Source organism: Nyctereutes procyonoides, unplaced genomic scaffold (genome assembly GCF_905146905.1).
Source record: "Nyctereutes procyonoides isolate TBG_1078 unplaced genomic scaffold, NYPRO_anot_genome, whole genome shotgun sequence".
Lineage (NCBI taxonomy): Eukaryota > Metazoa > Chordata > Mammalia > Carnivora > Canidae > Nyctereutes > Nyctereutes procyonoides.
Window position 1 is genome coordinate 60,024,767 of NW_026575125.1, and position 21,446 is coordinate 60,046,212.

General features: G+C 41.4%; 1 pseudogene; it reads right to left on the reverse strand.

Moving 5' to 3' along the window:
- Nucleotides 1-15,709, reverse strand: part of LOC129517964 (U6 snRNA-associated Sm-like protein LSm8) — an 81,219-nt pseudogene extending 65,510 nt beyond the window's left edge.
- Nucleotides 15,710-21,446: the final 5,737 nt, after the last annotated feature.

Sequence of the window (21,446 nt, forward strand, 5' to 3'; positions counted from 1 at the left end):
AAAAACCCTCAACAAAGTAGATGTAGATGGAAAATACCTCAAAATAATAAAGGCCTTATATGAAAAACCTACAACTAATGTCAAGCAAAATGAGAAAGAATGGAGAGCTTTTCCTCTAAGGTCAGGAACATGGCAAAAATGGACACTCACATGATTTTATTCAACATAGACTGGAAGTTCTAGGCACAGGAGTCAGACAACAAAAAGAAAGAAAAGGCATCCAAATCAGAAAGGAAGAAGTAAAACTTTAACTTTTTGCAGGTGCCATGATACTGTAAATAGAAAACCTGAGGAGGAGGGGCAAGATGGCGGAAGAGCAGGGTCCCCAAGTCACCTGTCCCCACGAAATTACCTAGATAACCTTCAAATCATCCTGAAAATCTACGAATTCAGCCTGAGATTTAAAGAGAGAACAGCTGGAATGCTACAGTGAGAAGAGTTCGTGCTGCTATCAAGGTAGGAAGACGGGGAAAAAGAAATAAAGAAACAAAAGGCCTCCAAGGGGGAGGAGCCCCGCGAGGAGCCGGGCTGAGGCCGGGGCGAGTGTCCCCAGGACAGGAGAGCCCCGTCCCGGAGAAGCAGGAGCTGCACCAACCTTCGCGGGCGGAAAGGGGCTCGCAGGGAGTTGGAGCAGGACCCAGGAGGGCGGGGATGCCCTCAGGCTCCCTGGGACACTAACAGACACCTGCGCCCCGGGAGACTGCGCCAAGCTCCCTAAGGGCTGCAGCGCGCACGGCGGGACACGGAGGGGCTCGGGCGGCGGCGCCGCGGAGGGGGCTGCGGGGCGGGAGCGCGAATCCAACAGCGCAGGCCGGGAGCACAGGGCGCCGGGACACAGCCCAGGATCCGGCCTCCCCCGGGACAGGCGGAGGCCGGGAGGGCCCAGGACAGCAAGGACGCTCCTGCCCGGGACTGAGCAGATCAGCGGCCCCGCCCCGGAGCCTCCAGGCCCTGCGGACAGAGAGCCCCGTAGTTCCTGCGGGGGCTGACTCCAGGCTTCCAGAGCTGCCATAGCCACTGTGGCTGTTTCTTCTGGGGCCTCACGGGGTAAACAACCCCCGCTGAGCCTGCAGCAGGCAGGGGCAGGGCAGCTCCCCCAAATGCTAACACCTGAAAATCAGCACAGCAGGCCCCTCCCCCAGAAGACCAGCTAGACGGACCAGTTCCAGGAGAAGTCAAGGGACTTAAAGTCTACAGAATCAGAAGATACTCCCCCATGTTTTTTCTTTTTTCTTTTCTTTTTGATTTCTGATTGCTTCCCCCACCCCCATTTTTTTCACCTTTCTTTTTCTATCTATTTTTCTTCTCTTTTTTTCCTTTTTGTTCTTCTTTTTCTTTTTCTCTTTTCTTTCCTTCTCTTTCTCTCCTTTTCCCAGTACAACTTGTTTTTGGCCACTCTTCACTGAGCAAAATGACTAGAAGGAAAACCTCACCTCAAAAGAAAGAATCAGAAACAGCCCTCTCTCCCACAAAGCTACAAAATCTGGATTACAATTCAATGTCAGAAAGCCAATTCAGAAGCACTATTATACAGCTACTGGTGGCTCTAGAAAAAAGCATTAAGGACTCACGAGACTTCATGACTGCAGAATTTAGATCCAATCAGGCAGAAATTAAAAATCACTTGAATGAGATGCAATCCAAACTAGAAGTCCTAACGACAAGGGTTAACGAGGTGGAAGAACGAGTGAGTGACATAGAAGACAAGTTAATGCCAAAGAGGGAAACTGAGGAAAAAAGAGACAATCAATTAAGGGACCATGAAGACAGATTAAGGCAAATAAATGACAGTCTAAGGAAGAAAAACCTACGTTTAATTGGGGTTCCCGAGGGCGCTGAAAGGGCCAGAGGGCCAGAATATGTATTTGAACAAATCCTAGCTGAAAACTTTCCCAATCTGGGAAGGGAAACAGGCATTCAGATCCAGGAAATAGAGAGATCCCCCCCTAAAATCAATAAAAACCGTTCAACACCTCGACATTTAATAGTGAAGCTTGCAAATTCCAAAGATAAAGAGAAGATCCTTAAAGCAGCAAGAGACAAGAAGTCCCTGACTTTCATGGGGAGGAATATCAGGGTAACAGCAGACCTCTCCACAGAGACCTGGCAGGCGGAAAGGGCTGGCAGGATATATTCAGGGTCCTAAATGAGAAGAACATGCAACCAAGAATACTTTATCCAGCAAGGCTCTCATTCAAAATGGAAGGAGAGATAAAGAGCTTCCAAGACAGGCAGGAACTGAAAGAATATGTGACCTCCAAACCAGCTCTGCAAGAAATTTTAAGGGGGACTCTTAAAATTCCCCTTTAAGAAGAAGTTCAGTGGAACAATCCACAAAAACAAGGACTGAATAGATATCATGATGACACTAAACTCATATCTGTCAATAGTCACTCTGAACATGAACGGGCTTAATGAGCCCTTCAAAAGGTGCAGGGTGTTAGACGGGATAAAAAAGCAGGACCCATCTATTTGCTGTCTACAAGAGACTCATTTTATTTTTTTTTATTATAAATTAATTTTTATTGGTGTTCAATTTACCAACATACAGAATAACCCCCAGTGCTCATCCCGTCAAGTGTACCCCTCAGTGCCCGTCACCCATTCACCCCCACCCCCCACCCTCCTCCCCCTCCACCACCCCTAGTTCATTTCCCAGAGTTAGAAGTCTTTATGTTCTGTCTCCCTTTCTGATATTTCTCACACATTTCTTCTCCCTTCCCATATATTCCCTTTCGCTATTATTCATATTCCCCAAATGAATGAGAACATACACTGTTTGTCCTTCTCCGGTTACTGTGGCCAAGTTCAAAAAGGGTGTTGCCTGAGTTCTTCTCTGGGATTTTGATGGAATCTTGTCTCACATTTAGATCTTTCATCCATTTTGAGTTTATCTTTGTGTATGGTGAGAGAGTGGTCCAGTTTCATTCTTCTGCATGTGGATGTCCAATTTTCCCAGCACCATTTATTGAAGAGACTGTCTTTCTTCTAGTGGATCGTCTTTCCTCCTTTATCGTATATTAGTTGAGCATAAAGTTCAGGGTCCACTTCTGGGTTCTCTGTTCTGTTCCATTGATCTATATGTTTGTTTTTGTGCCAGTACCACACTGTCTTGATGAACACAGCTTTGTAGTACAACCTGAAATCTGGCATTGTGATGCCCCCAGATATGGTTTTCTTTTTTTAAAATTCCCCTGGCTGTTTGGGGTCTTTTCTGATTCCACACAAATCTTAAAATAATTTGTTCTAAGTCTCTGAAGAAAGTCCATGGTATTTTGATAGGGATTGCATTATACGTGTAAATTGCCCTGGGTAACATTGACATTTTCACAATATTAATTCTGTCAATCCATGAGCATGGAATATTTTTCCATCTCTTTGTGTCTTCCTCAATTTCTTTCAGAAGTGTTCTGTAGTTTTTAGGGTATATTTTGAGACCCATTTGAATGGTAAATGGTTCTCCAACCTTTTATTTTCAGGTTGTAGGTGTCCTTCTGTCTAAAATGAGTCTCTTGTAGACAGCAAATAGATGGGTCCTGTTTTTTTATCCAGTCTGAAACTCTGCACCTTTTGATGGGGTCATTAAGCCCATTCACGTTCAGAGTTACTTGAACTTCTTCTTAAAGGGGAGTTTTAAGAGTCCCCCTTAAAATTTCTTGCAGAGCTGGTTTGGAGGTCACATATTCTTTCAGTTCCTGCCTGTCTTGGAAGCTCTTTATCTCTCCTTCTATTTTGAATGAGAGCCTTGCTGGATAAAGTATTCTTGGTTGCATGTTCTTCTCATTTAGGACCCTGAATATATCCTGCCAGCCCTTTCTGGCCTGCCACGTCTCTGTGGAGAGGTCTGCTGTTACCCTAATATTCCTCCCCATGAAAGTCAGGGACTTCTTGTCTCTTGCTGCTTTAAGGATCTTCTCTTTATCTTTGGAATTTGCAAGCTTCACTATTAGATGTCGAGGTGTTGAACGGTTTTTATTGATTTTAGGGGGGGATCTCTCTATTTCCTGGATCTGAATGCCTGTTTCCCTTCCCAGATTGGGAAAGTTTTCAGCTAGGATTTGTTCAAATACATATTCTGGCCCTCTGTCCCTTTCGGCGCCCTCGGGAACCCCAATTAAACGTAGGTTTTTCTTCCTTAGAGTGTCATTTATTTGCCTTAATCTGTCTTCATGGTCCCTTAATTGATTGTCTCTTTTTTCCTCAGTTTCCCTCTTTGCCATTAACTTGTCTTCTATGTCACTCACTCGTTCTTCCACCTCGTTAACCCTCGTCGTTAGGACTTCTAGTTTGGATTGCATCTCATTCAATTGATTTTTAATTTCTGCCTGATTGGATCTAAATTCTGCAGTCATGAAGTCTCGTGAGGCCTTAATGCTTTTTTCTAGAGCCACCAGTAGCTGTAGAATAGTGCTTCTGAATTGGCTTTCTGACATTGAAGTGTAATCCAGATTTTGTAACTCTGTGGGAAAGAGGGCTGTTTCTGATTTTTTCTTTTGAAGTGAGGTTTTCCTTCTAGTCATTTTGCTCAGTGCAGAGTGGCCAAAAACAAGCTGTATTGGAACACGGGGGAGTATCACTGGTCCCTCTAGCTGGTCTTCTGGGGGAGGGGCCTGCTGCGCTGATTTTCAGGTGTTAGCACTTGGGGGAGCTGCTCTGCCCCTGCCTGCTGCAGGGCTCAGCGGGGGTTGTTTACCCCGTCGGGCCCCAGGAGGAACAGCCCCAGTGGCTATGGCAGCTCTGGAAGCCTGGATTCAGCCTCCGCAGGAACTATGGGGCTCGGGGCTCTCGGCTCTCCGTCCGCAGGGCCTGGAGGCTCCGGGGCGGGGCCGCTGATCTGCTCAGCTCGGGGCAGGAGCGTCTTCGCTGTCTCAGGCCCTCCCGGCCTCTGCCTGTCCCGGGGGAGGCCGGATCCTGGGCTGTGTCCCGGCGCCCTGTGCTCCCGGGCCTGTGTTGTTGAATTTGCGCTCCCGCCCCGCAGCTCCCTCCCTGGAGCCGCTCCCGAGCCCCTCCGAACTGCTCCGGTGCGTGCTGCAGCCCTTAGGGAGCTCGGAGCACTCTCCTGCGCTCGCAGGTGTCTGTTAGTGTCCCCGGGAGCCCGAGGGCATCCCCGCTCTCCTGGGTCCTGCTCCAACTCCCTGCGAGCCCCTTTCCGCCCGCCCGGGAAGGTTGGTGCAGCTCCTGCTCCTCCGGGACGGGGCTCTCCTGTCCTGGGGACACTCGCCGGGGCCTCAGCCCGGCTCCTCGCGGGGCCCCTCCCCCTCGGAGGCCTTTTGTTCCTTTATTTCTTTTTCCCCCGTCTTCCTACCTTGATAGAAGCGCGGACTCTTCTCACTGTAGCGTTCCAGCTGGTCTCTCTTTACATCTCAGGCCGAATTCGTAAATTTTCAGGATGGTTTGAAGGTTATCTAGGTAATTTGGTGGGGACAGGCGATTTGGGGACCCTGCTCTTCCGCCATCTTGCCCCTCCCCCCAAGAGACTCATTTTAGACAGAAGGACACCTACAACCTGAAAATAAAAGGTTGGAGAACCATTTACCATTCAAATGGTCCTCAAAAGAAAGCAGGGGTAGCCATCCTTATCTCAGATAAACTAAAATTTACCCCGAAGACTCTAGTGAGAGACGAAGAGGGACACTATATCATACTTAAAGGATCTATCCAGCAAGAGGACTTAACAATCCTCAATATATATGCCCCGAATGTGGGAACTGCCAAATACTTAAACGAATTATTAACCAAAGTGAGGAAATACTTAGATAATAATACACTTATACTTGGTGACTTCAATCTAGCTCTTTCTACCCTCGAAAGGTCTTCTAAGCACAACATCTCCAAAGAAACGAGAGCTTTAAATGATACACTGCACCAGATAGATTTCACTGTTATCTACAGAACTTTACATACAAACTCAACTGAATACACATTCTTCTCAAGTGCACATGGAACTTTCTCCAAAATAGACCACATACTGGGTCACAAATCGGGTCTGAACGGATACCAAAAGATTGGGATCGTCCCCTGCATATTCTCAAACCATAATGCCTTGAAATTAGAACTAAATCACAACAAAAAGTTTGGAAGGACAATAAACACGTGGAGGTTAAGGACCATCATGCTAAAAGATGAAAGGGTCAACCAGGAAATTAAGGAAGAATTAAAAAGATTCATGGAAACTAATGAGAATGAAGATACAACCGTTCAAAATCTTTGGGATGCAGCAAAAGCAGTCCTGAGGGGGAAATACTTCGCAATACAAGCATCCATTCAAAAACTGGAAAGAACTCAAATACAAAAACTAACCTTACACATAAAGGAGCTAGAGAAAAAACAACAAATGGACCCGACACCCAGCAGAAGAAGAGAGTTAATTAAAATTCAAGCAGAACTCAACGAAATTGAGACCAGAAGAACTGTGGAACAGATCAACAGAACAACGAGTTGGTTCTTTGAAAGAATTAATAAGAGAGATAAACCATTAGCCAACCATATTAAAAAGAAGAGAGAGAAGACTCAAATTAACAAGATCATGAATGAGAAAGGAGAGATCACTACCAACACCAAGGAAATACAAACGATTTTAAAAACATATTATGAACACCTATATGCCAATAAATCAGGTAATCTAGAAGAAATGGACGCATTCCTGGAAAGCCACAAACTACCAAAACTGGAACAGGAAGAAATAGAAAACCTAAACAGGCCAATAACCAGGGAGGAAATTGAAGAAGTCATCAAAAACCTCCCAAGACACAAGAGTCCAGGGCCAGATGGCTTCCCAGGGGAATTCTATCAAATATTTAAAGAAGAAATCATGCCTATTCTACTAAAGCTGTTTGCAAAGATAGAAAGAGGTGGAGTACTTCCAAATTCATTCTATGTGGCCAGCATCACCTTAATTCCAAAACCAGACAAAGACCCCACCAAAAAGGAGAATTACAGACCAATATCCCTGATGAACATGGATGCAAAAATTCTCAACAAGATACTAGCCAATAGGATCCAACAACACATTAAGAAAATTATTCACCATGACCAAGTAGGATTTATCCCCGGGACACAAGGCTGGTTCAACACTCGTAAAACAATCAATGTGATTCATCATATCAGCAAGAGAAAAACCAAGAACCATGTGATCCTCTCATTAGATGCAGCGAAAGCATTTGACAAAATACAGCATCCATTCCTGATCAAAACTCTTCAGAGTGTAGGGATAGAGGGAACTTTCCTTGATATCTTAAAAGCCATCTACGAAAAGCCCACAGCACATATCATTCTCAATGGGGAAGCACTGGGAGGCTTTCCCCTAAGATCAGGAACCAGACAGGGATGTCCACTCTCACCACTTCTATTCAACATAGTATTGGATGTCCTAGCCTCAGCAATCAGACAACAAAAAGACATTAAAGGCATTCAAATTGGCAAAGAAGAAGTCAAACTCTCCCTCTTCGCCGATGACATGATACTCTACATAGAAAACCCAAAAGCCTCCACCCCAAGATTGCTAGAACTCATACAGCAATTTGGTAGCGTGGCAGGATACAAAATCAATGCCCAGAAATCAATGACATTTCTATCCACTAACAATGAGACTGAAGAAAGATAAATTAAGGAGTCAATCCCATTTACAATTGCACCCAAAAGCATGAGATACCTAGGAATAAACCTAACCAAAGAGGTAAAGGATCTATACCCTAAAAACTATAGAACACTTCTGAAAGAAATTGAGGAAGACACAAAGAGATGGAAAAATATTCCATGCTCATGGATTGGCAGAATTAATATTGTGAAAATATCAATGTTACCCAGGGCAATTTTCACGTTTAATGCAATCCCTATCAAAATACCATGGACTTTCTTCAGAGAGTTAGAACAAATTATTTTAAGATTTGTGTGGAATCAGAAAAGACCCCGAATAGCCAGGGGAATTTTAAAAAAGAAAATCATTTCGGGGGCATCACAATGCCAGATTTCAGGTTGTACTACAAAGCTGTGGTCATCACGACAGTGTGGTACTGGCACAAAAACAGACACATAGATCAATGGAACAGAATAGAGAACCCAGAAGTGGACCCTGAACTTTATGGTCAACTAATATTCGACAAAGGAGGAAAGACTATCCAATGGAAGACAGACAGTCTCTTCAATAAATGGTGCTGGGAAAATTGGACAGCCACATGCAGAAGAATGAAACTAGACCACTCTCTTGCACCATACACAAAGATAAACTCAAAATGGATGAAAGATCTAAATGTGAGACAAGATTCCATCAAAATCCTAGAGGAGAACACAGGGAACACCCTTTTTTGTACTTGGCCACAGTAACTTCTTGCAAGATACATCCACAAAAGCAAAAGAAACAAAAGCAAAAATGAACTATTGGGACTTCATCAAGATAAGAAGCTTTTGCACAGCAAAGGATACAGTCAACAAAACTCAAAGACAACCTACAGAATGGGAGAAGATATTTGCAAATAACATATCAGATAAAGGGCTAGTTTCCAAAATCTATAAAGAACTTATTAAACTTAACAGCAAAGAAACAAACAATCCAATCATGAAATGGGCAAAGGACATGAACAGAAATCTCACAGAGGAAGACATAGACATGGCCAACATGCACAGGAGAAAATGCTCTGCATCACTTGCCATCAGGGAAATACAAATCAAAAGCACAATGAGATACCACCTCACACCAGTGAGAATGGGGAAATTTAACAAGGCAGGAAACAACAAATGTTGGAGAGGATGCGGAGAAAAGGGAACCCTCTTACACTGTTGGTGGGAATGTGAACTGGTGCAGCCACTGTGGAAAACTGTGTGGAGGTTCCTCAAAGAGTTAAAAATAGACCTGCCCTACGACCCAGCAATTGCACTCTTAGGGATTTACCCCAAAGTTTCAGATTGCAATGAAATGCCGGGACACCTGCACCCCGATGTTTCTAGCATCCATTTCCACAATAGCCAAACTGTGGAAGGAGCCTCGGTGTCCATCGAAAGATGAATGGATAAAGAAATTGTGGTTTATGTATACAATGGAATATTCCTCAGCCATTAGAAACGACAAATACCCACCATTTGCTGCAAAATGGATGGAACTGGAGGGTATTATGCTGAGTGAAGTAAGTCAATTGGAGAAGGACAAACAGTGTATGTTCTCATTCATTTGGGGAATATGAATAATAGTGAAAGGGAATATAAGGGAAGGGAGAAGAAATGTGTGGGAAATATCAGAAAGGGACACAGAACATAAAGACTCCTAACTCTGGGAAACGAACTAGGGGTGGTGGAAGGGGAGGAGGGCTGGAGGTGGGGGTGAATGGGTGACGGGCACTGAGGGGGACACTTGACGGGATGAGCACTGGGTGTTATTCTGTATGTTGGTAAATTGAACACCAATAAAAATTAATTTAAAAAAAAGAAAAAAAAGAAAACCTGAAAGTCTCCACTAAAAACTACTAGATATGATAAACAAATTCAGTAAAATCACAGGATATAAAATCAATATACAGAACCCTTGCATTTCTATACACCAATAATAAGACAGCAGAAAGAGAAATTCCAGAATCAATCTCATTTATAAGTGCAACAAAATTAATAAGACACCTGGGAATAAACCTAAGGAAAGAGATGAAAGACCTGTACACTGAAAACTATAAAATACTAACGAAAGAAAATGAAGATGACACAAAGAAATAGATAGATATTCCATGTTTATGAATTGGAAAGCAAATGTTAAAATGTATATAGGACCCAAAGAAATCTACACATTTAAAGCAATTCCTGTCGGACATCTGGGTGGCTCAGTCGATAGTGTCTGCCTTCAGCTCAGGTCATGATATCAAAGTCCTGGGATTCAGCTCCACAATGGGCTCCTTGCTCAGTGGGGAGTCTGCTAGTCTCATTCCCTCTTCCCCTCCCCACCATTCATTCTCTCTCTCTCTCTCTCAAATAAATAAATTAAAATCTTAAAAAATACAATGCTTATCCCTTATATTCCCTTATCCATTCATCTTTCGATGGGCACCGAGGCTCCTTCCACAGTTTGGCTATTGTGGACATGGCTGCTAGAAACATCGGGGTGCAGGTGCCCCGGCGTTTCATTGCATCTGAATCTTCGGGGTAAATCCCTAACAGTGCAATTGCTGGGTCGTAGGGCAGGTCTATTTTTAATTCTTTGAGGAACCTCCACACAGTTTTCCAGAGTGGCTGCACCAGTTCACATTCCCACCAACAGTGTAAGAGGGTTCCCTTTTCTCCGCATCCTCTCCAACATTTGTTGTTTCCTGCCTTATTAATTTTCCCCATTCTCACTGGTGTGAGGTGGTATCTCATTGTGGTTTTGACTTGTATTTCCCTGATGGCAAGTGATGCAGAGCATTTTATCATATGCATGTTGGCCATGTCTATGTCTTCCTCTGTGAGATTTCTCTTCATGTCTTTTGCCCATTTCATGGTTTGTTTCTTTGGTGTTGAGTTGAATAAGTTCTTTATAGATTTTGGAAACTAACGCTTTATCTGATATGTCATTTGCAAATATCTTCTCCCATTCTGTAGGTTGTCTTTTAGTTTTGTGGACTGTATCTTGATGAAGTCCCAACAGTTCATTTTTGCTTTTGTTACTTTTGCTTTCGTGGATGTATCTTGCAAGAAGTTACTCTGGCTGAGTTAAAAAAGGGTGTTGCCTGTGTTCTCCTCTAGGATTTTGATGGAATCTTGTCTCACATTTAGATCTTTCATCCATTTTGAGTTTATCTTTGTGTATGGTGCAAGAGAGTGGTCTAGTTTCATTCGTCTGCATGTGGATGTCCAATTTTCCAAGCACCATTTATTGAAGAGACTGTCTTTCTTCCAGTGGATAGTCTTTCCTCCTTTATCGAATATTAGTTGACCATAAAGTTCAGGGTCCACTTCTGGGTTCTCTATTCTGTTCCATTGATCTATGTGTCTGTTTTTGTGCCAGTACCACACTGTCGTGATGACCACAGCTTTGTAGTACAACCTGAAATCTGGCATTGTGATGCCCCCAGATATGGTTTTTTTTTTTTTAAATTCCCCTGGCTATTCGGGGTCTTTTCTGATTCCACACAAATCTTAAAATAATTTGTTCTAACTCTCTGAAGAAAGTCCATGGTATTTTGATAGGGATAGTATTAAACGTGTCAATTGCCCTGGGTAACATTGACAGTTTCACAATATTAATTCTGCCAATCCATGAGCATGGAATATTTTTCCATCTCTTTGTGTCTTCCTCAATTTCTTTCAGAAGTGTTCTATAGTTTTTAGGGTATAGATCCTTTACCTCTTTGGTTAGGTTTATTCCTAGGTATCTCATGCTTTTGGGTGCAATTGTAAATGGGATTGACTCCTTAATTTATCTTTCTTCAGTCTCATTGTTAGTGGATAGAAATGCCATTTATTTCTGGGCATTGATTTTGTATCCTGCCATGCTACCAAATTGCTGTATGAGTTCTAGCAATCTTGGGGTGGAGCCTTTGGGTTTTCTATGTAGAGTATCATGTCATTGGCGAAGAGGGAGAGTTTGACTTCTTCTTTGTCAATTTGAATGCCTTTAATGTCCTTTTGTAGTCTGATTGCTGAGACTAGGACTTCCAATTCTATGTTGAATAGCAGTGGTGAGAGTGGACATCCCTGTCTGGTTCCTGATCTTAGGGGAAAGGCTCCCAGTGCTTCCCCATTGAGAATGATATTTGCTGTGGGCTTTTCGTAGATGGCTTTCAACATGTCGAGGAAAGGTCCCACTATCCCTACACTCTGAAGAGTTTTGATCAGGAATGGATGCTGTATTTTGTCAAATGCTTTCTCTGCATCTTATGAGAGGATCATAAGGTTCTTGGTTTTTCTCTTGCTGATATGATGAATCACATTGATTGTTTTACGAGTGTTGAACCAGCCTTGTGTCCCGGGGATAAATCCTACTTGGTCATGGTGAATAATTTTCTTAATGTGTTGTTGGATCCTATTGGCTAGTATCTTGTTGAGAATTTTTGCATCCATGTTCATCAGGGATATTGGTCTGTAATTCTCCTTTTTGGTGTGATCTTTGTCTGGTTTTGGAATTAAGGTGATTCTGGCCTCATAGAATGAATTTGGAAGTACTCCATCTCTTTCTATCTTTTCAAACAGCTTTAGTAGAATAGGTATGATTTCTTCTTTAAACATTTGATAGTATTCCCCTGGGAAGCCATCTGGCCCTTGTGTCTTGGGAGGTTTTTGATGACTTCTTCAATTTCCTCCATGGTTATTGGCCTGTTCAGGTTTTCTATTTCTTCCTGTTCCAGTTTTGGTAGTTTTTGGCTTTTCAGTAATGCGTCCATTTCTTCTAGATTGCCTAATTTACTGGCGTAAAGCTGTTCATAATATGTTTTTAAAATCGTTTGTATTTCCTTGGTGTTGGTAGTGATCTCTCCTTTCTCATTCATGACTTTATTAATTTGAGTCTTCTCTCTCTTCTTTTTAATATGGTTGGCTAATGGTTTATCTATCTTATTAATTCTTTCAAAGAACCAACTCCTGGTTCTATTGATCTGTTCCACAGTTCTTCTGGTCTCAATTTCGTTGAGTTCTGCTCGAATTTTAATTAACTCTCTTCTTCTGCGGGGTGTCGGGTCCATTTGCTGTTTTTTCTCTAGCTCCTTTATGTGTAAGGTTAGCTTTTGTATTTGAGTTCTTTCCAGTTTTTGAATGGATGCTTGTATTGCGATGTATTTCCCCCTGAGGACTGCTTTTGCTGCATCCCAAAGATTTTGATCGGTTGTATCTTCATTCTCATTAGTTCCCATGAATCTTTTTAATTCTTCCTTAATTTCCTGGTTGACCCTTTCATCTTTTAGCATGATGGTCCTTAACCTCCACGTGTTTATTGTCCTTCCAAACTTTTTGTTGTGATTTAGTTCTAATTTCAAGGCATTATGGTCTGAGAATATGCAGGGGACGATCCCAATCTTTTGGTATTGGTTCAGACCTGATTTGTGACCCAGTATGTGGTCTATTCTGGAGAAAGTTCCATGTGCCCTTGAGGAGAATGTGTATTCAGTTGAGTTTGGATGTAAAGTTCTGTAGATATCTGTGAAATCCACCTGGTCCAGTGTATCATTTAAAGCTCTCATTTCTTTGTAGATATTGTGCTTAGAAGACCTGTCGAGGGTAGAAAGAGCTAGATTGAAGTCACCAAGTATAAGTGTATTATTATCTAAGTATTTCTTCACTTTGGTTAATAATTCGTTTAAGTATTTGGTAGCTCCCACATGCGGGGCATATATATTGAGGATTGTTAAGTCCTCTTGTTGGATAGATCCTTTAAGTATGATATAGTGTCCCTCTTCTTCTCTTGAACAGTCTTTGGGGTAAATTTTAGTTTATCTGAGATAAGGATGGCTACCCCTGCTTTCTTTTGAGGACCATTTGAATGGTAAATGGTTCTCCAACCTTTTATTTTCAGGTTGCAGGTGTCCTTCTGTCTAAAATGAGTCTCTTGTAGACAGCAAATAGATGGGTCCTGCTTTTTTATCCAGTCTGAATCCCTGTGCCTTTTGATGGGGTCATTAAGCCCGTTCACGTTCAGAGTTACTATTGACAGATATGAGTTTAGTGTCATCATGATATCTATTCAGTCCTTGTTTTTGTGGATTGTTCCACTGAACTTCTTCTTAAAGGGGAATTTTAAGAGTCCCCCTTAAAATTTCTTGCAGAGCTGGTTTGGAGGTCACATATTCTTTCAGTTCCTGCCTGTCTTGGAAGCTCTTTATCTCTCCTTCCATTTTGAATGAGAGCCTTGCTGGATAAAGTATTCTTGGTTGCATGTTCTTCTCATTTAGGACCCTGAATATATCCTGCCAGCCCTTTCTGGCCTGCCAGGTCTCTGTGGAGAGGTCTGCTGTTACCCTAATACTCCTCCCCATGAAATTCAGGGACTTCTTGTCTCTTGCTGCTTTAAGGATCTTCTCTTTATCTTTGGAATTTGCAAGCTTCACTCTTGTCGAATGTCGAGGTGTTGAACGGTTTTTATTGATTTTAGGGGGGGATCTCTCTATTTCCTGGATCTGAATGCCTGTTTCCCTTCCCAGTTTGGGAAAGTTTTCAGCTACGATTTGTTCAAATACATATTCTGGCCCTCTGTCCCTTTCGGAGCCCTCGGGACCCCCAATTAAACGTAGGTTTTTCTTCCTCAGGCTGTCATTTATTTCCCTTAATCTAACCTCATGGTCTTTTAATTGTCTGTCTCTTTTTTCCTCAGTTTCCCTCTTTGCCATTAACTTGTCTTCTTTGTCACTCACTCGTTCTTCCACCTCGTTAACCCTTGTCGTTAGGACTTCTTGTTTGGATTGCATCTCATTCAATTGATTTTTAATTTCTGCCTGATTGGATCTAAATTCTGCAGTCATGAAGTCTCGTGAGTCCTTAATGCTTTTTTCTAGAGCCACCAGTAGCTGTATAATAGTGCTTCTGAATTGGCTTTCTGACATTGAATTGTAATCCAGATTTTGTAACTCTGTGGGAGAGAGGGCTGTTTCTGATTCTTTCTTTTGAGGTGAGGTTTTCCTTCTAGTCATTTTGCTCAGTGAAGAGTGGCCAAAAACAAGTTGTACTGGGAAAAGGAGGAAAAGAGAGGGAAGGAAAGAAAAGAGAAAAGGAAAAAAGAAAAAGAAGAAAGCAAGGAAAAAAGAGAAAGAAAAAGAAAGAAAGGTGAGAAAAAAAGGGGTGGTGTGGGAAGCAATCAGAAATCAAAAAGAAAAAGAAGAAAAAAAAAAACAAAAAACACGGGGGAGTTTCTTCTGATTCTGTATACTTTAAGTCCCTTGACTTCCCCTGGAACTGGTCTGTCTAGGTGGTCTTCTGGGGGAGAGGCCTGTTGTGCTGATTTTCAGGTGTTAGGACTTGGGGGAGCTGCTCTGCCCCCTGCCTGCTCCAGGGCTCAGTGGGGGTTGTTTACCCCGTGAGTCCCCAGAAGGAATAGCCACAGTGGCTATGGCAGCTCTGGAAACCTGGATTCAGCTCCCACAGTAACTACGGGTTCTCTGTCCGCAGGGCCTGGAGGCTCCGGGTCGGGGCCGCTGATCTGCTCAGGTCCGGGCAGGAGCGTCCTTAATGTCCTGGGCCCTCCTGGCCTCTGCCTGTCCCGGGGGGGAGGCCGGAATTTGGGCTGTGTCCCGGCGCCCTGTGCTCCGGGGCCTGCGCTTTTGGATTCGCGCTCCTGGTCGCGCAGCCGCCTTCTACGGAGCTGCCGCCTGAGCCCCTCTGAGCTGCTCCGGGTCCCGCCGTGCGCGCTGCAGCCCTTAGGGAGCTCGGCGCACTCTCCTGGGTGCGCCGCAGGTGTTGTTAGTGTCCCAGGGAGCCGGAGGGCATCCCTGCCCTCCTGGGTCCTGCTCTAACTCCCTGTGAGCCCCTTTCCGCCCGGGAAGGTTGGTGCAGCTCCTGCTTCTCAGGGACGGGGCTCTCCTGTCCTGGGGACACTCGCCCTGGCCTCAGCCCGGTTCCTCGCGGGGCCCCTCCCCCTTGGAGGCCTTTTGTTTCTTTATTTCTTTTTCCCCGTCTTCCTACCTTGATAGAAGCGCGAACTCTTCTCAGTGTAGCGTTCCAGGTGGTCTCTCTTTAAATCTCAGGCCGATTTTGTAGATTTTCAGGATGATTTGAAGGTTATCTAGGTAATTTGGTGGAGACAGGTGATTTGGGGACCCTACTCTTCCGCCATCTTGCCTCTCCTCCTCAAAGGACAGACATTATATGTTCTCATTCATTTGGGGAATATAAATAATAGTGAAAAGGAATAGAAGGGAAGGGAGAAAAAATGGGTAGGAAATATCAGAAAGGGAGACAGAACATGAAGACTCCTAACTGGGAAACGAACTAGGGGTGGTGGAACGGGAGGAGGGCGGGGGGTGGGGGTGTATGGGTGATGGGCACTGAGGGGGGCACTTGTCGGGATGAGCACTGGGTGTTATTCTGCATGTTGGCAAATTGAGCACCAATAAAAAATAAATTTATTATTTAAAAAAATGATACCACGAAACACACACACACACAAATTTTTTTTTTTGTTTAGAAATGGCCTCTCTTGGGGATCCCTGGGTGGCTCATCAGTTTAACGCCTGCCTTTGGCCCAGGGCCTGATCCTGGAGTCCCGGGGTCGAATCCCTCATCAGGCTCCCTGCATGTAGCCTGCTTCTTCCTCTGCCTGTGTCTCTGCCTCTCTCTCTCTCTCTCTTCTCTGTCTCTCATGAATAACTAAATAAAAAATAAATGGCTTCTCTTTTAACCTTTTGCAAGATTCACTTAAGGGGAAGGAATTAAAAATAAGAAAATACCAAGCTCGTGACTAAATTACTCCTAAACCTCCCATAGGCTAAACTTATTTCCTAGGCTTACAGGTATCCAGAAGTCCATCTTTTTGAGTAGTTCATAAGATAGAGAGGTAAGCAATTGGCTGTCAGAAATAAAAGTGATAAAACCAACAGGTAAATTTAATTAGAAAAAATATGATCTTTTTTTCAACTTCAGGTTTTAAAGACCAGGGACCATTCAACACACATTAAGGTACTTGGTGATTCCCCTTGCTATGGTTGGGGAGGGACTCGTCATTTCCTCCTATAGGAAGACCGCAGGCTGTGGTAGAGAAAGTAAAAATAGTACCACATTGCCACAAAGTGTGCTCTACTCCATCTTGTTGTGTATTTGAATGGAAGGGGATATTTTTTTAATCTGACTTTAATACTTCCTTTGATGGTAATACAATGTGGCTGCTTAAATATATATTTTGGAGAGTTATTTTTTAAAAAGCAGTGACTATTTTGAGTTGTGTATTCTGCCTTAGTTCACAGCTGCAAATGAAAATCATAAATTTACAATTGGACTTTTTAAAAAAATGCTAAATGGACAATGAGCTTGTGAGACCCCTGTTTCTCTGAAGATGTATTTTCTTTTTGATTGTTCCTGAAAGTTTCTTCAATTTGATTCCCAAATACTTAAATGAATACATTGTAAATATTTCAGGAGAAACCATGAAGGAAATCCTAATCAGTTCACTGGGATGCCATTCAGAGCACTTGCTTTATCCATTAGCAAATGATAATACGTAAGAACAAATTTTACTGTTGAGGGAAGAGAGACAATTCTATAAAAAAAATCAGATGTAATTCTAATAAAAGGAAATGTTCTTTTAAAAAGTGTCTTTTGTAATCCCCAAATGCTTTGATGTAGCTCATATCAATGATTAAAACATTAGGTAGAAATTATTAAATGTTTTTGAATTTTATAACTTGAAAAGACTTTAAAACACATACTATAACACTTGTGCTATATTCAAATTCAAATATATTTGAATATAACACTTGTGCAAAAATTATGTGAAACTGGATTATTCAAAAACTTGGAAAATAAAGAAGTGTAGGTTAAATTAAAAGTCAGAGATGTCAGAGCAAAGTACATGATGTATTCAAGGATACCCTGACATAATGGAAGCCTAGAGCATTTAGAAGAGTATAAGTGATAAGGCCAGAAAAATAAAGTTGTTTTGAATGTCAGAGTTTTAGGTCATCACAGTGTGGATACTTAAAAGATTTTGTACATATGCTTCAACCTATAACTGATAAAGACACCTGCAGTTTTATATCAATCTAAACTGAGAAAGTTATGCTATTTAACATAATAAAGAGAAAACAAAGCTATTATGTCAAAACGTTATAGACAGATATAAAATATAAATATATGTTCCACCTTTTGAAATATTGCTAAATATTAATGGTTTTATTATGGAAAGTTACAAAGGTTTGCATTTGCTGATAAAGATTCTTTATTTGATTTTATGTTGTTGCAAATAGCAAGATTTCATGCTTTTTTATGGCTGAGTAGTAATCCAGTGTGTGTGTGTATACATACACATATTCTCTATCTGTTCATCAATCAACATTTATGTTGTTTCAATTATAGGCCAGTGTACCTAATGCTGCAATGAACATAGGGATACATATATCTTTTTGAATCAGCATTTTGTTACCTTTCCAAAGTTTTGTTTTATTTTATTTTATTTTATTTATTTTATTTTATTTAATTCTGGTGAGTTAACATACAATGTTAACATACAATGTAATATTAGTGGCAGTGATTAGTGAATTCAGTGATTCTCACTTACATAAAACACCCAGTGCTCATCACAATAAGTGCCCTCCTTAATACGCATCACATATTTCAAGCATCCCATCCCCCTGGCCCACCTCCTCTCCAGGAACACTCAGTTTGTTCTCATAGTTGAAAGTCCACTTTATGGTTTGCCTCTCTCTCTCTCTTTTTCTTGACTAGTTCAAAATAGTCTCAAAGATAAATACAAAGAATACGTTATGAGAATATTTCTCAAAACATAGCATCACCAGGGTAAGCATACAGCATTGCAAAATGACCATTTGAAGGTAACATAGATTGGAAAATATAAATTGTGATGAATTTCTTTAAATTAGTCATAGCAGAGGAAATTCAGTGTAATGAAAATCATATTAGATTAAGAGTGAGAATTCTTGAGTTCTTGTTCCATCTCTGCCATTGGATGTCAGTGCGACCGTGTGAAAGTCAGTTTATCTAGGCTCTCATTTCTTTACTGGGGGAGGGGGCACTCTAAATATTCTTCATTCTTTAAAAGTGTATATATATATATATATATATACACACATACATATGTGTATGTGTGTTCATATATATATGTGAATGGATAAGGAAGTGGTATATATATCACTTCTTTATTTTTTATAGATTTTATTTATTTATTCATGAGACACACACACACACAGAGAGAGAGAGAGAGAGAGAGAGAGAGAGAGAGGCAGAGACATAGAAGGAGAAGCAGGTGCCATGCAGTAAGTCTGATATGAGACACAATCCTGGGACTTTGGGATCATGCCCTGAGCCAAAGGCAGATGCTCAACTGCTGAGCCACCCAGGCATCCCATATATCACTTCATTATCCATTCATCAGTCTATGGACACTTGGGCTGTTTCCATAATTTGGCTATTGTAGATAATGCTGCTATAAACATCTGCATGGGGGTGCCTGAGTGTCTCAGTCACTTTAGCATCTGACTCTTGGTTTCCACTCAGGTCATAATCTCAGGGTCATTGGATTGAGCCCTGTGTTGGGCTCTGTTCTCAGCACAGAGTCTGCTTGTCCCTCTCCCTCTGCTCCTCCCTCCACTCTCTCTCTCTCCCTCTCTCCCTCTCTTTATTCCTCTCTCTCTCTCTCTCTCTCTCTCTCTCAAATAAATGGATAAATAAAGTATTTTTTAAAAAGAAATGTAAAAAAAAAATCCACGTGCATGTCTCTCTTTGGATTAATACTTTGGTAGTTTTGGGGTAAATACTTAGTAGTGCAATTGCTGGATCAAAGAATAGTTCTACTTTCCACTTTTTGAGGAACCTCCAAATTGTTGTCCAGAGTGGCTAAACCACTTTGCATTCCCACAACAGTGTAAGAGGGTTCCCTTTTTTCACATCCTCACCAACATCTGTTGTTTCTTGTGTTGTTTATTTTAGCCATCCTGACAAATGTGAGGTGATATTTCATTGTAGTTTTGATTCGTATTTCCTGGATGATGAGTACTGTTAAATGAGCATTTTTGTATTCTTCAATTAAATACCCATAACTGCCATTGCTGAATTGTAAGGTAGTTTAATTTTTTATATTTTTGAGGAATAATGCATATTCCATCCTTCTATAGTTACTGCACCATTTACATTCTCATCAACAGTGCAGGAGCATTCACTTTTGCTCCATATCTTCTCCAATAATTGTTATTTCATATTTTTTGATAAGAATCATTCTAACTGGTGTGAAATGCTAACTTATTGCAATTTTTATTCCCATTTTCCTAATAATTAGTAATGCTGAACATCTTTTCAAGTACCTGTTGGTTATCTGTATGTATTCTTTGGGAGAATATTTATTCAGATACTCTGCCAGTTTTTAAATTATTTTCATCATTGTGGCTGAGTTTAATGAATTCTTTATATATTGTAGTTAGTAGTCCTTTGTCAGATAAATAATTTGCAAAAATCTTTTCCCATTCAGTATGTTGGCTTTTTGTTTTAATGATGGTTTCCCTTACTGCACAGAAGCTTTTTAGTTTGATGTATTCCCATTTGCATATTTTTGCCTTTGTTTCACTTGTATATGGAGTCCAATCCAAAAAAATAACACTAAAACCAATGTAAATGAGCTTACCACCTGTTTTCCTTTAGGTATTTCATAGTGTCAGGGATCACATTCAATTATCTAATCCACTTTGAGTAAACTTTTGTGTATGGAGTAAGTTAGTGGTCTAATGTCATTCTTTTGCATCTGGTTGTCCAGCTTTCCCTGTGTCATTTATTGAAGAAAATGTCCTTTCTCTATTGTATGTTCTTGGCTCCTTAGTCACAAATTAATTGTCTATATACTGGGTTTAATACTGAGCTCTCAGTTATGTTCTCTTGATCTGTGTCTCTGTCTTTATACCAATACCATACTGTTTCAATTTTTATAACTTTGTAGCTTGGCTTGAAATTAACAAGTGTAATACCTCCAGCTTTGTTTATCTTTCTCAAGATTGTTTTGGCTATTAAGGGTCCTTTGTGGGTTCACACAAATTTTAGGATTATTTGTTCTAGTTCTGTGAAAAATGACTTTGGAATTTTTATAGGGATTGCATTAAATCAGTAGATTCCTTTGGGTACTATGAATACCTTGACAATATTAATTTTGCAATCCATTAATATAGGTATATTTCCAATTTTTATAAGTTTTTGTTTTAATTCCAGTTAACATACAGTATTATATTAGTTCCAGTGTATAATATTGTGATTCAACACTTCCATACTTCACCCTGTACTCATCATGACCAATCCACTTTAATCCCCATCATCTATTTAACCCCCTCACACACACTTGTCCTCTGGTAACCTTCAGTTTGTTCTCCATAGTTAAGAGTCTGTTTCTTGGTTGTCTCTCTTTTTGCCCTTTGCTCATTTGTTTTCTTTCATAAATTCTATACAAGAGTTAAATCATGAGGTGCCTGGGTGGCTCAGTCAGTTGACCAACTCTTGACTTCAGCTCAGGTCATGATCTCCGGGTTGTGAGATTGAGCCACACATCAGGTTCCTTGATAGTCTTTGAACCTACTTAAGATGCCCTTTCCCTTTCCCACCTCCTCTCCTCTACCCACTGTCTCTTTCTCTCTCCCTTTCTCCTTCTCTCTCTAAAAAGAAAAACAGTGAAATTGTAAGGTATTTATCTTTCTTTGAATCACTTCACTTACCCTTATATTCTCTAGATCTATTCATGTCATTGCAAATGACAAGATTGTAGTTTTTTCATGGCTGAGTAATATTACATTGTGTGTGTGTGTTTGTGTGTGTGCACGTGCTCATGCCACTTATTTATCCATTCATTAATCGAAGGACACTTGGGC